The sequence below is a fragment of the Scomber scombrus genome, chromosome 13, assembly GCF_963691925.1.
Source record: "Scomber scombrus chromosome 13, fScoSco1.1, whole genome shotgun sequence".
NCBI lineage: Eukaryota > Metazoa > Chordata > Actinopteri > Scombriformes > Scombridae > Scomber > Scomber scombrus.
In genome coordinates this window covers 18490532-18498240 of record NC_084982.1, presented here as the reverse complement: position 1 = coordinate 18498240, position 7709 = coordinate 18490532, and positions in this window count along the sequence as shown.

Genomic DNA, 7709 nt, shown 5'->3' with positions numbered 1-7709 from the left:
CAGGTCTTCCTTTACGGAGGCCGCCATGTTTCACAGCCATGTTTCTACAGTAGCCCTAGCTTATCCTAAACACTTTCAAAGAGAGGAGTATTCATTCTGCTGCAATCTGCAACTAAACCCTACACACCGCACCTTTAATAGAAAATACTACATGTTGCTAACAGTAAAATACATGACATTTTGGCAGTCTTTTTTAAGCCTGCCTAAATCTACACAATCAAATAAAAGACCGAACCCAGTCCAACCTGACTCTGCTTTACATGATTATCCATATATTTTGAAGGTCAAACTCTTTTAGGTGCTACGCAGTGTGATCTTCCACTGTCATTGGTAAGAAGATGAACTTCCTTGCATATCTTTTTTCATCACTCAATCCTAAGCCCTGTGTCTGATCCTCTTGCCTCATACTGCTCTTAACAGCCTAGTAAAACTGACTTTGTGTCGTGTTCTCTATAATGATGGACATGATTCAATAAATCTTTTTCACACTGACTTGGCCTCACTTTTTTTTTTTTTATCCCCATTCTCTCCTTGAGCACAGAGTAACTTCAGGAGTCAGATATCAGCCTTTTATTGAGATGATATGATACAGTTTGTTTGAAAACATTATCAAACTGATCAACAGATGTTCTACTGTGATTGTTTGGTTAGATTTCACACAGGTAAATATAGTGAATATAGTTTAGCATTTATAGTTGTTGTAGTAACAGACCCCAGGTGTGAAGCCTGCAGCCAGATTACATTTGTCTTGTAAAGAGCAGGGAAGTAATGGTGTGGGCAACAGATAGTGTTTCGTTCTCCTGCTTCTGCCAGTATTTATTTACTCTGATGCATTCATTTTAACCGAAACTTTATCTGTTCTCTTTACTTCACATTTCTCTTCTTAAAGCCATTACAAGATCACATAATCTTAAAATAATGCAACAAAAATCTGTTTCCCACATAGATATGTAAATATAAACAGTTTCTGTTTGTTCTGTAATTCTCCATATATGATATGATATGATGATATATAAATACTCCACAATTTCTCAAAAAATATCACCTCTTATAAGCTACCAGGTAGACTAGCTGACTGACAACTGTGCTTAGAATAACACTAACGACATATCAGAAATAATGGGAAACCCAAAGTGGAAAAAACAGCACAGCGGCAAAGTGTAAAACATTCAAAACAAACAACCTCTTGCGAAAAAAGGCATTTCAATGGAGGGAAAATAACACAAGTATTTCCGTCTCTCATTTCTGCCACTGAGGATGAGGAGAAGAGCTTGCTGTAGGCCACAACGAGCCGTCTCATGCAAAAAATAAACATGAAAACTTTGTATCATCTACATAATAAATATCACATGGCAGTAATTGCCATGTATTTAGGCATGGAGATAAATATCAGTTGTCAGCATCTTTAGCTGAAAAAAAGATTGTAATCAGCCTTCATAAACCAATATTGGCTGAACTCTGCTCTGAATTCAGATACTCTAACATCACCATTCACTTCTCTCTTTCCACCACTCGTTCTCACTGCCCTCTCATATCCCCTCTCTCTCTTGTGAATTAATCAGACTTCAAAGAGCAACAAATTAGAAACCCTTGTGGACAGTTTCACAAAGAGGCAGCCTAATAAGGGGAAATGGAGTGCTGAGGCTGAAGACAACTTGACCTGTGCGGAGACAGAGATAGTACTGAGTGACATGGTACAGTGTTACCAATATCACGGTAGTTAACTGGTGTTATGAACCACTTGAGCACCTTTGAGAAATATATATTTTCCTGTGGATAAAACACTATTCCAGTTGAAGCAAGAAACGTGCAGGAAAAATAAGCCGTCACAACCCTTAGCGCTCCTTTTAAATATGAGGTTGAGTCTGAATTAATCCAAATCTGCAATCATCCCTATAACCTGATTTAACTTTCCCATAATTACAAATCCTCCCCTCACTCTAAAACCAGATTAGATAAGAATAAGCTTTTTAAGTTTTTCTGTGGCTTTGAAAAAAAGGGACAAAAGTTAACTTTCTCTAGATGAAAGCACCCCACTGCTTTATATTTTATAGGAAAAAGAACCACATATACACTGCTTAATTTTTGGATTATTCATAACGATAAAGAATTGTTCTGCTGATTTATAAAATGAAGTCAGGACATTGTATAAATATAGCAGGTACAGTAGTAACATTTAAAGCTATACAGTGGTACTGCTTTTCAGTCAGTATGAGAAACAACTAATTGGTAGAAGTCTACATTTTTACAAACTTCTCTGTTTTTTCCCCTGCTGTACAAAAATCTGTAATTTTGTAAGGGGTATCTTTTCAAGTACTTCCCCTTGCTTTTAGTCAGTGATTTAAACTCAATGTCAATGTTTTCCACTTCAGCAGAGAACGGTGCATACATACTTTTTACTTCCATTTACTGCTCCATCTCGTGAAACTATTATTGTGCCGACCTCGGGTTCAACCGGAGTGGGTTTCAGGGAGGGTTCTACAAAGTTAGAGCGATAAAAATAGGGAACTGTGATGGAGAAAAGGATGGATCAGACGACTATGACCAGAAACAACACACAATCCCAAAATAAGACAGAGGGTGTCCCTGCTGCCTAGTGTTTTATGATGTACATCATGCAACCTCTGTTGCATTTAATCCCTCATGATTCCTGTTTGTCTATTGAACTCAAACAGATTCATAAGAGACAAATGAATTATTATAATGATACAAGAATGGTGTTTGTGATTTGATTCCTTGATATTTATGTATTCATTTTAAAGCACATTCCCTTCCAGGAAATAGATGAAAAGTTACAGTATTTCTAAATTATAACACATTAAGTATAATTTACGACTTACGACCTTGTGTTTATATCAGTTTGTGTTTTGTGCTGTGTGAGTGCAATATAGGATATCACATCTGTTCACATTTGTGTTTTATATTCATTGTGTGTGTGCTTGTGTGTTTGTGTGTGTGTGTGTGTGTGTGTGTGTGTGTGTGTGTGTGTGTGTGTGTGTGTGTGTGTGTTTGTGTGTGTGTGTGTTGTGGGGATACTCTAAATCTGCTCCACAAGTCACACAGCCTTGCACCCTCAAGCTCCAGGATGCCACTTTAAGATAACAACTTCAGGGCATTTCAGTGATCACGCTCAGTTTAAGCCCAGAGACTGTGTGTTTTTGTGTGTGTGTGAGTGGTTGTGTGCATGTGTGTGTGTGTGCATGTGTGTGCGTGAGTGTGTGTGTGCGCGTGCGTGTGTGTGTGTGTGTTTGTGGTGCTTATCAAACCTCCTGGCTCTTTTAGAAATGCAGTTGTTTTCATTCCAAAGGTTTGACACGAAACTGAATTTTAAGATCTGCTCTCCTTTTTGGAGTTCCTTTTCTCAGCGTTTTCAAACAGGAATCTCTTGGAAATTTTCATTGTGATCAGAGAAGTAAAGCTCAACTTCCACATAATTTTTTATTATTATGTTTTGCTTAATTGAATAAAAAAAATGTCTTCAACACTTAGTATAAACTATATGTAGTTTTTCTTTTATAGTTTGTTATAACACAGTGATGGACAAAATGTAATTTTTACATCACATAAATGTTTCAGGATTACTTCTCAAAATTTCATCCACCTGTGTTGCTATAGTAACCTGATGTGGCACAGTTTTTTAGTTAAAAAAAGAAGCAAACTTCTTCTAAAAATGACACCCACAGTTTACCTTATGTGACACAATCTGTTTAGTTTTTATTTCATTCAAAATTTGTTAGACACAGATATTTTTTTTAACTCCTCATTAGAATAGGAGATGAATTATTAAAAAAACAGCAAATGTTACACAGCATGTCACTAGGAAAACTGATGTTTGTGTAGTTGTGGTACAGCATCTGTATGCTTTTGAAAGGCTTGAGACAAAAGAGGTCGTAATGGAAGCGTTTCCTCAACAGAGAGATGTGGAGGAAAGATGGGGATGAGCAGCAAGGGAGAGATCTGTGTCTTTTCATCAGACCCAGGGTGAGGGGAACAAAACACACACACACACAAACACGCATATGCATACACACATACACACACACCCATCACATCTCACAACTCAATAAAAGTGTCTCTTGGCTGTAAGTCGTGCTTTGTCACTTCCAAACACTTCCATAATTCATGGGCCGGTGACAGCAGTATTGAACTGAGGACAAAGATGTCTACCCTGTAGGCTCTACACACACACACGCACGCACGCACGCACGCACGCACACACACACACACACACACACACACACACACACACACACACACACACACACACACATACAAAAGGCGGTTGTATATTTTCATGAGCTACAAATACAGAGAAACAGATTATGTATGTTAGTGGAGAACTTTGGAGAAGTGATAAAGCTCCGCTAGGTGGTTTGTGAGTCTGAGTGTGTGTGCGTGCAAATGTGTGTGTGCATGTTACACTTTTCCACTTGATAATGACTTTTTGCCCTTCCTCCTATCTGTCACTTACTATTGACTCTGTTTTTTGTATCTTTGCCCTGCCCCTTAGCATGACTAAATACAGACTGTCTAACACACACACACACACACACACACACACACACACACACACACACACACACACACACTCACACACACACACACACACACACACACATGCAGATTTACGTCCCCACAACGTAAGGAATACCTGGACACACACACACACACACACACAACAGGAGGCTGTCTAGCAGACATATTTTAGCCACAAGGTTGTCACTTCTGCTCCTGGCAACATGTTACCACCCACATGCCCCCTCCCCAAAAAAGAAGGGACCAGGGACAGAAATACATCTACATCCTGCTTTTGACGTCATTTGGTCCTTCTAGCCAAGCCGTGAAACACGCACCCAGCCAACAGTGTCTGTTTATTAAAGTGATTTTTCACAACATTGATGCCTATATTGAGTTGAGAGTAAGAGTGGAAGACGTGACGCGTGTCATTGCTGCATTTGTACAAGTGACACTGAAGAGCCCTGAAATGATTTCTAAACCAGCAGCAGGAACATTGTACTTGTGTCACATCAAATTATAGGAAGTTCACAATCTGTTGTTTTAACCTAAAGACCTCCACGTCCAAGTTAATACTTGAAATGTCATTTGTCAGTATTACTGTAAAAATGTTTATTGTAAGCTAAATGATAAATGAACTGTAATGGGTTCAAGTATACATATATCATGTGGTAAATGATTTCAGCAAAGACAATAAAGCAAAATAATGAATCATAGATTTTTTTAATGCCACTATTATGTTATTATACGCAGTGCAGTAAATTAAATACCATACAGTATATATAAAATATATGTTCTATTGTGCTTTTCAGATGTGCATTTTTGTAAAGCAACCTAGGGTTTAAGATACTGGCCATAGACCTTACTGTTGCTGTTTGAGTCCATTATTATTATAATTTTACATTGTCTGTAATGATAAAGGCTGAAATTGTACAAGAAATACTTACATAATTAGGTAATTGTATGCAGATGGCTCAAACCTATAGATTGTGTGCTCTGGTCAGGATCAGTGGGTGATTTTCTCTTCTCTCTAGAAAAAGCCAAGTGATTATTAATACAAGCCACTCTACTCATTGGTTAACTGGAGTAGGAGAAAGAAACAAAGGAAGAAGGCCCTGAAGAGGGTCCAACCAATTAGCACTAGTCCAGGACTGATTCATTCTCTGGATAGTTGCTTGTAACTGTTGATTTCACTCATCAGCATCCTGGTATGCAAAGCACACCTGGCTATGGGAGGAATTTATTGTATTTAGATCAAACAGAGATAGTACAGTATGCCTTGTAGTTGGGTGTGATCGAGGACGGATCATTTTCCCTCCACAAAGGAACCGCTCCAGATTTTGTTTGGGACCGAACCGGGACCACCTCCTCAAAGGGTCTCAGTACAGTTGTTTTGGTCTGCACCTGAGTGTGATTAGTGTGTTCAGACATAGCCAAATGAAACACACCAATGGGGAAAACAAACCAGTTTGATTCAACCAGACTAAACAGTGTAGCTTTGCAAATGCCCTAGTTGCAATTACATGTCTTTCTATGTGTCACTTGCTCAAAATGTGCTTTTCCATGACAGGTCCCCGTATATTCACTCCAAACCTTTCTAATTTTGACTAGCCTCAGCCTGCGAGAGAAGCAGGTTGCTCTTCAACCTCACTTTTGAATGTTCCTATGTCTCTTTTGAAAAACATTTTAGGTTTAATCTCCACAGTAGGGTCCTGATTCATTTTGTTGTAATCTGCAGAGTCCTGCTGCTACAGTAGCAGAGTTTTCTGAACTGCTGTTTCTTATCACCCTCTCACTGCTACAACCCCATCCAGACTATTGGTGACATCCGTGTTTGCTGTAGATCCAGTTCACTTGCTACTACTGCTTTGAATTTTAGTGAGTCATTTGAGTTTGAGGTCATAATCAAACAAATGACCTACAAATAACATTAAAATCATTTCTAAATATGCTCTGTAGGACTTTAAGGAAGATGTGAGATTATAACATTTTTAAGGCCATCTTTTGATCTCAGAAAACCCAGTCCTGAGGTCTATTAAGATCCTGTACTTGTTGTTGACCCTGAGTCATTTCAATACAGTCTTCTAAGACACATTTTAACCTCGTCTCTTTCAGCAGTCATGTAATTCTACTGATGATATGTTTACATCTTTAACAAAAACCTGACTACAACTGAAGGACAATTTACATAAACCTAATGTTCTTCCATGGTTACATGAGCACACATGCCTGAAGACGTTCTGATCTAGGGTGAAAAAAAGAAAAAACAACCTTCAAAACATTAACATTGTATTCATGTTTATTCTGTTTTGTTATCTTTCCAGGCAACACAACACCACTGAAATCTTATTATTTGGACTCAGTTGCAGCAACTTTACTTTTGTCTTTAAAATTATCTCTCACAGATTTGGACTAAGCCATATAGTGTCTTGGATGGAGCTAACACGGACCAAGATTTTATACATGTAGACCTACAGCACAAGTAAAGAATCTTGTGGCCACATACAAAGAAAATGAGGTATAAGCAGATAACAACACACACAGACAGACACACGCACGTTCTGTCATGTTGTTGTGCTCAAGTATAACAGTTCAGAATGCACACTTTGTAGTGAAAGCAGATTTGATTCAACGGGTCTAAATAGACACAAAGAGGATTCCCATGAAACCTGCTCATTCCTCGCAATGTAGAACTAACATGGATGTTTTTATTAATTTGTTTTCATACTTTTCTTAGTATATTTAAATTATGTATTTAGATTATCATTTTAACATTTTAACTTGTTAAGTTTACTTGAAAAAAATGTTTCAATACTTAAACATGCATTAATTGTTGTTGTGTTTTTGGCCAATTAGTGGCAGCAACAACAAGTTATATATCATCACCTTTTAAGTTGATATGTTCTTGTTAATAAACAGCTGCTTATGTTCATGGAGCATTAGCATTAATTTTTAGTCGTGTTTCCGCCCACCTGATGGATTGTCCAATATTCCCTTTTTTTATGGTAAGTAGGTGTCTCTTTAGCTGCTAGATGCTCGTTAACTGTGTCTGTCAGCTGTATGGTGCTAAGCAGGTGGCATATATTGGGTTTTTAGAGCCTTTTTCTCTAAAAAAAACAGCTGCCTGCGCCAGCCAGAAACCACACCACTTGCTATAAGTCTCAGTAAAGCTGCAGGAAGCTGCACAGTTGGGT